Genomic DNA, 12,089 nt, shown 5'->3' with positions numbered 1-12,089 from the left:
CACGACTCAACCTTATTGTCTTTGAATTTGGCTTAGGGAGGGAATGACATATACACTGAATAGGGTATCTCACCCTACAGGACAGTAGGGGGAAGAGGATGAGAGGGGGGCATAATGAAGATAAGCTGGGGGGGGGAGGGAAGTTGGAAGCACCCACTTTTGAAAAGGGACAGGATCAAAGTAGAGAATAGAACAAGTGTAGGGTGTGATAGGACGGAGGGAAATGTAGTCAGTCTTTCACAATATATCCACTATGGAAATGTTTTGCCTAGCTACACATGTACAACTTATATTGAATAATAATAATAGTATATTATTAATATTATTTTACATGTAACTGGGAAATGAGATATACGGGCACTAGGGCATAGAGATCCACTGTGCCCTACTGGAAAGTTGGAGGGGGGACTGGGGAAGATATGGAAGAGAGCAGATTGGGAGAGGGAATATTGAGTGGGATCGCTGTTTTGGGGTGGTGGGTAGGGAAAAATGGGGAGAAAATTTGTAACTCAAAATCTTGTGGAAATGAATGATGTAAACTAAAAAAAAAATAAAAAGAGAGAAAATTAAAAAAAAATAAGTTGAAGATCATTTATCTAATATCATCCTTAAGGCTGAGAACGCCCTTTCTAATATCCCCAACAAGCAGGAACTAAGCCTTTGTGCGATAAAGTCCTTTGGTAGGTGGAAAAACTTTTTCCCGAAGAAGCACATTCTATTCTGAATAGCTCAGATTGTTAGGAAGTATTTCCTTACATCAAACTTACATTGACTCCTTTGAAACTTCCACCAATTGCTCCTAGTTTGGTCTTTTAGGGGGTCAACAGCTACCTTTAGTCCATTGTTCTTTTATAGAGCAGACAGGACTAACAAGTCCTAAGCTCCTTGTATGGTCAAGTTGGTTCAGGTTACCAGCCATGTCTAATTTTACAAGATCTCTTGCATGACTCAGATTTTCTGAGGAAGAGATGGAACTCCACTCTATGTCTCTTAAGCATTAAGATTATATAGCACAGAATTCCAATGAAAATAACAAGAGGTCTATCCAAATTAGCGCCATGTTCTTTGGGGTCTGCTTGACCAACAAAAGGTTCTTCGAGGATTTTGGACTAGGATTCTTCCAGGTCTTAAGGGTATAAGGACTCACAGACCACGTGCAAGCTTAATGTCCATGAAGTGGACAGCCAGCCTGGACTTATGTCTACTACCAAGTACAAGAGCCTTGAATGGAAATGGAGGCCATCAGGACTTGCTCCAACTAAGAGTGTGAGCTGAGGGCAGGGACTGTCTTACCTTTCTTCGGTGTCCCCAGCACTTAGCACAGTACCAGGTACAAAGCAGGAGCTTTAAAAATGTTTAATTTTATTTTTTCCTTAAATGCCTGTGAACTTCTGGCAACATCTGGCACTGCCATCAGGTGCATGTGAGACTCATCATATTGGTGGGCACTTTCACGGCTCCAATATGACCCACATAGGTATAGCTTCCTGAGAGCAGAGACAATCCCCAATACTTGACATGGTAACTGGCACGGCTTGTTGTAATGTAAATAGAAAAATTAAACAAAGCTACTGTATAATGACCACACTTTGTCCAAAAAGATGCAAGGGTATAAGACAACTCCAAAGGACTCATGATGGAAAAGGCTACCCACATCCAGAGAAAGGTTTACAGAGTCTGAATGCAGATGGAAGCAGCCTACTTGCTCTCTTTTGTGTTTTGTTTCTTCTTTCTCACTGTTTACCCCATTGGTTATAATCCTTCTTCATTAGTCACAACCTGACTAATATCTAACGTGGAGGTATTTGTAGAGCCTATATCGGATTGCATGCCACCATGGGCGGGAGGGGGACAAAATTTGGAACTCAAAAGCTTGTGGGACTGAATGTTGTAAACTAAAAGTAAATTGATTTTTTTACAGATGATACGAGAGAAAGAACCTTCCTTGTCTTGTTGAAGAGGTGGGGAGCTCAGACTGCAGAACATTGTAGATGTCGTCAGACTTGCCATCTTAGTGATTTTTGCTAAGCTGTGGTTTTTTTTTTTATTGTTGTTATTTCTCTGTTACAAAGGAAGGCTCACTAGGTAAGGGAGAAGTATAATCGGAGGTGAATGTGATGCTGTGGCAAAAGGCATCAATAAATTTAAAAAAAAATTAAATGCTTGTGGTTAAATCAGATGGTAGAACATACCACAAGGGTGGGGCTGTCAGCTGGGCATTTATGCTGATCTTCCTTAGAGAATGGGGTGTGGTTGTCAAACCCGACATTTTAGGTAAGATGGTGAAGAACTGAAGTTTATTGAGAGGTGGTTGATAAGGACAGTGAGGGAATTTAAAACTATCGATCAACAAGCATTTATTAAGTACCTACTATGAGCTAGGGCTAGGCATAAGAGATTAAAGTGAGACAGTCCCTGCCTTCATGGAGCTTACCTTCTTCATATTCTCCCATATCATATAAGGGTTTGCTGGAGGGAAATGGAATATTTAATATTAAGAAGAGACTTATGGAACTTGAAGAGCAGAAAACCTGGAGGGATATAAGTGTCCCTGAACATTGGAAAGATTGTGACATGGGAAATGGCTTAGATTTAATTCTTAACTCCTAGAGGGTAGAAATAGAGTCAATGAATGGAAGTCACAGGAAGGCAGATTTTCTTTCAATAGAAGGAAGAATTTCCTTCAATTTAGAGTGGTCTCAAACCACAATGTCTTCTTCCTGGGAAGCATTCAAGGAAATGTGGGTGTCACAGAAGGGATTCATGCTTCAGACAGAGAGTGGACTAGACCTCCAAGGTCCCTTACAACTCTCAATTTGTTTAGATTTATGACCGAGCTAGACTCTAGTACAATATCCCTCCATATGCTTCATCCATATATTTATGAACTCATGGCAGTTTAAGATCAAACCAGAACACAACATGAAAAAGAGTACCAGAATTTGGAGGATATTTGAAGGAAAACTCATAAGAGGCTTATCCACCCATGTCTTTCCCCAGCAGATACCACATTCCGTACCCCACCCCCACCCCAAGTGGTAAAGGATGAGGTTACCTAAAAACTCTAAGGGACTAACGGAGATAGTGGTCAGAAATCTCTTCCTATTGCTCCTAATTAATTTTCTCTAAGGGAGATTATAGGATGCTCATGGTTTGGTACACATTTGTTGTGAGGACCAGTGTATGATGATTTACAGCACACATCATAAAAACTTCCAATATGTAGCAGTGTTTTTTAGATTACATATACCACCCACATTTCAGCATTTTGTTAATAATCAAGAAGTAACTGTTACTTCAGTGACATCTCAGTTTCTTTCTCATAGAATATGTGCAACACAAAGGGGGGTTCTATAACAATTACTAATATATTTTCAACTAGAAAACTGGGGGGAAACCCCAATAACAAAATCTCACAAGCCCTATCTGTCTGGGAGGGCTATCTTTTTCCATGTGGTATACTTGGCAATAAAGACAAGGGTAGCCTCAGAGTCACACATTCAGCCAAAGGCTTATAGTTAGTCTACACTGCATCCAGTTCTCCTTAGCAGGTGCTAGCCGAGCCACCTGAACCAGTAACAACAAATCCCCTGACTCTTCCTTTTCCATACACAAAGAGGTTTCTTCCACCTTGGGATCTACATTCCCAGGAAGGCAAAGAGAAGGCACGTATTTTTAAGAGAGACATACAGACAGGGTTATTTTATGAAGGGACGAGGGCAAAACTCCCAAGGGCACAAGGTTCTGCCCAAATTGCCTAGCATGAAGAACTTCTAACTTGTAGTATTACAATGATTTTCTTCAGCAGGTTGAGAAAGGTGAGAGACCAGACCACTAGCATCAGATGAATGCCCAGGGCTGGAGGACAGAGATCCAGACGAATTCCTTCCAGTGGGGACAATAATTAATGGGGCAGAGTTCTGGCTGAGTCATTGGAGACTGCTTTCAGGTCACCGTGCCTTAGCGCTCTTGACTCCTGGAGGCCATTCAAGCTGTTGACTGGAGCTGACGGATGAGCATGGCCCTGATTGAACTGCTTGCTGGACTAATTAGATACAGTCATTGGATTCTCGCATCTTCTGCCTTAGTATAGCAAGAACTTTGGAGTGGTGGACCACTCATTCAAACTATGTTCCCTAATTCTATGACCCAGGTTGTTCTTGCCCTTCTATTTGGTCTGAGTATCCCGTTACACAGGGTGCCAGTTTAGATTGCTTTAGATAACAGGCCACAATTTACTGCAGATTCTCGTTCAGTTGGCAGAGTTGTAATTGGCAGTACTCTACCGCTGGCAATACAACGGGCCAGCAAAGTGAACCAGCATGCATAATAATTTCTATGATGTCATACCTAGACTATACAGCAAGACTGGGCTTTCCATTTGCCTATGGTTGATTTCAGCTAGAAAAATGCCATCCATAAATTACACCCTTGGAAGCTCTCTTTTCCAGGGTTTCATGCTTCACCTCTATGTAACCTAACCCCCAAATCAGAGCAACAAGTTGAACTGATTTTAACCCAAATCTAAATTCAATTAAAAGTATTTTTTAAGTATCTTCTATATGCCAGGCAGTGGGGCTACAATGACAAAATTGAAACAGTTCTTAACTTCAGGGAACTTATATTTTACTAGATGAAAACAACATATACACAGAAAAGTAAATATATACAAAGTAATGTTTGGGGGAAAGCACTTGGAACTGGGGGAGGGAGGGAGTGGAGATCAGAAAAGGTTTCCCGTAAGAGGTAGGGTTTTGAGGGAAACTAGAGATTCTGAGAAGTGGAGAAGCAGAAGGAGTTCAGGGTGGACAAACTATACAAAGGAACATTGGAAACAGCATGCAAGCTGTTTAACTGAAATGAAGAAAAGATCCTGGAAAGGAAGGCTAAAAGCCTGATTGTGAAGAGCTTCAAAAGCCAAACAGAAGGACTTGGACATTGCTTTAAAGACAAGGAGCCACTAGAATTTCTTAAGCATTTCAATAAGAATTTCTTGACCCAGGAAGTTCAACATGGCAGCTATTTAGGAATGCTACTGAGATATGAGGGTCTTACTGTGAGTAGAGAGAAGGGGACAGGATGCAAACTATTGCAACCAGTTGCCAAGTCCTGTTGTTTGTACCTTCATAACATTTCTCATATGTCCCATTCTCTCCTCTGACACTGCCACCATCTTGTGCAACACTTCATCACCTCAGACCTGGACAACTGCTAGGGGCTCTGCCTGCCTCAAGCCTCTCTCCACTCCTGTCCATCCCCCATCAGCTCTTACATCGATCTTCCTAAAGCATTAGTCTGATCATGTCACACACACACACACACACACACTCAACCACCTCCAGAATCAAATATGAAAGTCTCTGTCTGGCTTTCAAAGCCCTCCATAACCAGTCTTCTTACACCCTCCACTTCCCACAATCTGTGTGACCCAGGGCTTCCTTGCCATCCCTCAGACTCCACCTCTGGACTGTGGATATTTTTGCTTGCTGCATTCTACACTAGGAACTCTCCCTCCTCATCTACACCTCCCAACAGCCTTGGCTTCCTCCAAATCTGCTAAAATCACTCCTTCTATAAGAAGCCTTCCCAGGTCCCCCTGCTGATGATCTCCAATCTATCCTGTATCCATCTGGCCTGTACAGATGTTTGCACGTTGTCTCCGTCATTAGACTATAAGCTCCTTGGTAGCAGGCATTGTTTTCTTGCCTTCTTCATAGCCTCAAACCTGTGCTTGGCAGCACAATGCCTGGCATATAAGTACTTAAACACTTGTTGACTGACTGGAGAGACATATTGTGGATGAAAAACTGACAAGATTTGGCAATGCGCTGGATGTCAGGGGTGTGGGAGAGTCAAAAATTATTCTGAGGTTGCAAACTCTGAAGGATGGGATAGCATCAACAGTAATGTCTAAATTGAAAAGAGAAGGACTTGGGACGGGGGGAAGAGGGGAATGATGAGCTGTTCTGGACACAAAAGAATTTGAGACTCTTATGAGTAAGACAGTTGGATGTGTGTAACAGGCAGTGATGAAAAGTTCCATGTTCAGGAGAGACTGGAGCTAGATATACTGAGCTGAGGGTCATCTACACAGGGGTTTGATTGAGCCAAGGGAAGCTGATAAGATCATCTAAAGAGAGACTGCAGAAAAACAGCCCAGGCTGTTGGTTCCCTGCCTATGCTTTTCCCACTATATCAAGTTTCCTAATTTAAACACTATGACACAATGGGTTTATACAACAAACATAATAATCATTTATTAAGCAACTACTCAGTGCAAAGCATTTGGCTACATATTGGGAGAAAGTACAAAGTTGGGATGTCATGGACCCTGCCCCTGAGGAGCTCACAGGTGACTGAGAGAACAAAATAGCCATAATATACAGTATCACCTAAGTGCAGCTGAGTTACAAAACAAAGTGTTACATGAAACACAAGGAGGAAGGTTGTTTTTGAATGGGTTTAATAGGGAAGATTTCCAGAAGGTAAGATTTGACATGAGCTTTAAAGACTGGGTAGGAGTTTAACACATGAAGGGAAGGGCAAGAATTCCAGGCATAGGGAAAAGTCTGAACAATGATAAGGAAATGACAGAGTATAGGATGTTTAAGGGCATAGAACTATTCAATTTGTCTAGAGATGTGAATACATGGCAGGTGATACCATAAGGTAAAGCCAAACAGGAAAAATCACCCCATCCAGTTTAGGTTTGATATATTTATTGAGAATACATTCTGATTTTTCATTAGGAGTGTACAAGACCTAGAAACTTTCCTAAGTGTGACAAGGAAATCTGTTCATACCTTTCGAGGCTTATAGAAAAAGTAGTTTCTAGAACTTCAGAGTGGAGACCTTCCAGCTAAACTCCTGTAAAGGAACTTCTGGGAGCTGGAGGAGGAAGAGGAAGAAGAGAAGGAGGGCAGAAGAGTACCTTTAGCCTAAGCCTCTTTGCCCTACCTGTCCCCACCTCCCCCACCAATACCCACCCTGGCCAGAGAAGGACCATTCTTCCTCAAAGGGTCTGGTGAATTTTGGACCTCCCCTCTTCTCACTGGTGGCCCAGGATAGTAGCAGCTAGCACCAATGTTTGCAAGTAGAGTGAAGATCTGATGGATCTCCATCAGGAATGGCAATTTTTAAAGCATCACAAGGATTTGAACAGAAAACCTTCATCCCTCCTAAGAGCCCCAGCAAGGGTGGTAACATGGAATCACAGGTGATCACTAAGCCTAGACCCACTTTTCCCTACTCTGTATGGACTGATGGGAGTATGTATTACAGACTTATGTACTTACCTTACCAACTTAGTAAACACTCCTTTCTAAAAGCTAGTTAGGTCTGGCTAATTGATAAACTGATAATCATGGAGGTGGGCCTTATGAGCTACAGCACCATACAAACCACCTCAACCAGCTTCCCCTAGAACCTCGAGGGGAGAAAATAGCCACCCTGAGGGGATTGAACCAGGTGAGGAGGGGTTGGGAAAGGTGCCCCAAAACCAAAGTGCCACAGTTGGATGTCATCTGGTGGTGGAGGAGATAAAATGCTGTGAATGAATCTGAAATGTATTCAGTAAATGACAGGGAGCAACTGGCGACTTCTGAGCAGAACACTGGAAAGATCCATGCATAGGAAAGCTTATTCAGGTGTTGGCATGGACTGAAGGGAGGAGACAGTGGCAGCAGTTAGACCTGAAAGGAATCTATTGTAAGAGACAGATGGTAACATGGAACAGTGGGTGGTGTCCGTGGGAACAGAGAGAAGGGTGCAAATTCAAGAGATGTTAAGGAAAAGGACAAATGTTATCCTGACTTTCCCAAAAGGGAAGAGAATGAAATCTGCCGCTTAGAGACCAATGAGTCTGGAAATGCTGAGTATAAAAAGCCACCATGGCTTCATCAAGATTAGGTTATGCCAAATTAATCTGATTCTACTTTTTGATGGGGTTGCTAAATTGGTAGATCAGAAAAATGCTGCGGTCATAGTTTACCTGGATATTTAGCGAAGTGTTGAATGAACCTGTAGGCTGAGTCAGCATTAGCTCTAAATGTCTGTGCACTTAGGTTAGCATCACTAGCGCTCCCATAAAGTGCTCATCGGGCTGGGCGCCACTCTCATGGCTCTTCATTTCAGCTACAACTGAGTGATCATCAGATCCACGAAAGGCGAGCCTGACAGGTGCTTGATGGTAATGCTGGAGATGCCGACACGGGTTCACAAATAATAGCAGCACTATTGACCCAACCTGTGGCTGTGTCCCTACTGCAGAATATGACTATATTTTATAGTCTGTCCCAACATTCCTGATGACTCCTATTTATATGCTTTCAGGTTTACAAAACTTTCCTCCCCACAACCTTCAGCGTAGCCCACTGGAAAGAACACTCAATTCAGTCGGAGGGCTTAGGTGCAGCATCTGGTTCTGCTGCTGAGACCACCTGGGCCTGTTTTCTCATTTGTCTACACTCAGAGGCGTCCTTAATGATTCCATGACAGTGCTGTTAGGGGAAGGATCTATATGCAGTTGTCCCTATGGTTTTTCACATTTTATAAATGACTTGGATAAAGGTCTAATTGTATTCTTATCAAATATGCAGACACCAACTCAGAAGGCATTTTTTTACATACTAGTAAATTTGATAGATGTTAAGGCACATCCTGACATCCAAAAAGTCAACCTCACACGTACCAATGAGACATAGAATTTATCTGAACAGTTTATCTGAAAATGATTTGGTGTTTTAAGTAGACGTCAAACTCAATAATGAGCCAAGAGTGATATGGCAGCAAAAAAAAGTCTTGTGATGCTAGGCTGAATTAAGAGGGGTGTGTCAGTATGTCCACTGTACTCTGCCCTGGTCAGACAGTTGGAACACTGAGTTCAGTTCTGGGCACTGGACAGATGCTGATAAACTGGAGGACACCCACAAGAAGGAACACAGGATGGAACTCGGGATAATCGGTGACAATTACAAAGCACCAAACCCAGTTACCATTAAGAGTCTTCCTAACACCCAGAGGCAGCAGTGACCTAGATGGCCTGCCCCTGCAGGTAGAAGTTGTCCTCACATCATCAATCTTCAAGCAGATGCCAGAATTCCACCTGGATACGTGAAATCAGGGTTCTTGTTCAGGTCTGGCTTAGACTGGTCTCTGCCAACTCTCTGTGATTTTAGTAAGATAGAATTAATGTGACACGTGAAGCCCTGAGAATGTTTGGAGAAGGGTGGGAAAAAGTCAATAGTGAGGGAAAGACTGAGGATACATGGGACAGAGAAAGGATGATGGCTGCAGTGAGTATCTGAAGGAGGCAGGAGGGAACGGGATCTAGGGCATGGGCAGAAGAGCTGGCCTTTGTGAACAGAAAGAATAGCTCTCCTTGAGCCAGAGGGAAGAAGAGGTTTGCTGAGTTCATGTTACAAGGTCTCAATCATCTCCCTGAAATGTAAAGTTAGGTTAAGTGAGGTTATTTGGGATACAACTGACGATGAACAAAGAGAAGAAAAGATTTGGAATTGACACTGGAGAGGAATGAAAGAAACGGCCAGGATGGAGTAGCACTTTTCCAGCCACGGTGGCCTGCTATGAGCTTGAAGTAGGTAAAACCGTTTTAGGACTTCTTTCACTGAAGACTTGATGGGGCTGTCATATAGAAAGGAGGTTAGACTCAGCACCTTGAGTGGGAACTTAATAAACATTGACTGAATTAAGGGAAATGAGGCTTACTAGACACGGTCCTTTGCTATTTGCTGAATCACAAAACTACAGATGTGGAGCTAAAAGGATCTGAGGTCATCTAATTCAACCTTCTCACTTCAGAGATGATAAGACTGGTGCCAACTGGGATTTGAGCAGAAGTCCTTGACCTCCAAATCCAACACTCTCTTCTGTACCAAACTGCCAGTCAAAGTATGTCAACTGGGGGGACAATGGAGGTAGAGGAAGGAAGGGAGGCAGGGCACAGGCACTTACAGCCAGGTATGTGCAAGAATGAGCAAGTTTTGTACAGAGGACAGTAAGCTAACAACTCCCATGCAAACTTACTTAGTATCCTCCTGAATGAACAAAAAAGCTTTTATTAAGCTCTATGGATCAGGTTCCATGGGGATACAAACACAAAAAGTGAGCCAGTCCTAGTCATCTAACATTTGAATGGGTGGAGAGGATACATTCAGGGGAGTGGTCCAGGGGAGTCACTGAAATAGTCGACACATAAGTCAGTTGTCAATTGACCTTCTTTTTCCAGAAACTGTCCTACTGATCTGAGGATCCTGGCCTGACTCAGAAGTGGGGCAGGGCCTGGTTTCCTTGGCAGAGGCAGGGAAGGGCCGGGAATAAAATCTTTACACTTCTACTTTAAAACTTGTTTCCTATAACATCTGAGCCACCTGGGAGTGGTTTGGTTGTTTTATTGATCTTAAAAAGGGAAGAAAGAAAATAAGTACAGTATGGTAGAAAAAAAGGTTAGCTAGGCGACACCATGGATAAAGTGCCCAGCCTGGAGTCAGGAAGACTGCTTTCCCAGAGTTCAAATCTGATCTCAGACACTAGCTGTTTGACCTTAAACAAGTCACTTCACCCCTTAAGCCTGTTTCCTTATCTGTAAAATGAGCTGAAGAAGGAAATGGCAAACCTCTCCAGTGTCTCTGAACCGAGAAAACCCCCAATGCAGTCATGAAGAGTCGAACACAACTGAAATGACTGAGCAACAAAAGGCAAAGAAAGTCTCACATCACTGGAGAGCACAAGACCACACAAAGGAGGAGGAAAGGGGTGGGGTGAGCAGGTAACACCTGAACCTCTCATGTGAACTGGATAAAGAAGGTAAAAACATACACTTGCACAGTAAGGTGCAGAAATACATTTCACTCTACAGGAAGGAAAGAGAAAGTAATGAGAAGGATAGATTCCAGAAAAGATTAGTTATAAGGAAAATAAATTCTAACAACAGAGGACAAAGTCCAGAGGAATTCAAAAGGAAAGAAGAGGCAAGAGCTTGTGTGTGACTGGGCCGTGTGCAAAGAGGGCTGGGAGAGCAGATTATATCACACCTAGAGCACAGGTGCTGAGCACACTAACTGGTCACCAGCCTCTTCTTTGTAAAGATGGAGTGGGAAAGAACAAAAACTATAAGAGAACAGGATGGAGAGAAACACACAATTAATCATAACAGATTGTAAATGGGATAAACTCACCCATAAAATGGTGCCAACTGAATCTCAAGGTTGTAAGTATAAGTAACCCTTAGTAGCAGGTAAGACAGGGAACGGTTCAGAAGGTCATTGCACTAGCTGCTTCTCTGCTCAGTACCATCCCACCTGGCCAGTATCTTTGGACTTAGCAGGGCAGCAAGGGCAACCTCCAGGCCAGGGGATCTCAAAGAGTATTCCCAATATCTAGGGGATTCAAGATGTGGGTCCCTAGCCCTTTCAACAACTCTGAGGTCAGCTTCTATGGTCAAGGGAGTTGCGGCTATAGCCCTACTGATGATCTTTATTATATACCTTTGGCTACAGAAAGAACAAGGAGGGGACCACCAATGCTGAGCTACGAGCACCTTAATCCTGTCTTTCTGGACAATTAGGTTTCTCCCTTCAAATGCCCAAAGGAAACGGTTGAGTTATAGCTGACTTTGGATTAGAGAATCATAGCAAGCTAGGCTGGTAGGAACCAAAGACGCCATCGACCTCAACCTGCTTGTTCTACAGATAAGGCCCGGGGAAGGCAAGTGACTTCTCCAACATCACCCACAGCCTCGGAAGGAGGATTTGTTCCCAGGTCCTTGGACTCCACAGCCGCTGCTGCTTTCACTGCACCATCCATGCTGCCTCCCAAAATAACAAGGCTCCGGAGTCCTGTTCTAAGTTACCTGAGGGCACATGATCCAAGTTTTGCTCATCTCTCACCCAGCAAGCTGCACAGCACTCCACGTGTTATAGGCACTTTATTTGACGGACACATTCACATTTTGATGAGTAGCATGCAGCGGCACTCAGGATCTCCAAGCAGGAAGTCATTTCTAGACCACTTAACTGCTATAAATGCTGTCTGACTGTTGAGCAGCTGAAGAGATAATTAGTACCCTGTGG

At 43.2% G+C, this 12,089-nt stretch overlaps 1 long non-coding RNA gene across 1 annotated transcript in view; it reads right to left on the bottom strand.

Annotated features, from left to right (window-relative positions):
* Positions 1-12,089, bottom strand: part of LOC138144521 (uncharacterized) — a 66,981-nt gene that overhangs the window by 52,229 nt on the left and 2,663 nt on the right. The gene's annotated exons all lie outside the window — the stretch shown is intronic.

This window comes from Petaurus breviceps, unplaced genomic scaffold (genome assembly GCF_028583685.1).
Source record: "Petaurus breviceps papuanus isolate PSGF00001 unplaced genomic scaffold, PetGlider_PUasm1.0 139, whole genome shotgun sequence".
NCBI classification, from domain to species: Eukaryota; Metazoa; Chordata; class Mammalia; order Diprotodontia; family Petauridae; genus Petaurus; species Petaurus breviceps.
The sequence above is the reverse complement of the archived record's forward strand: the minus strand, read 5'-3'. Positions and strand labels throughout refer to the sequence as shown.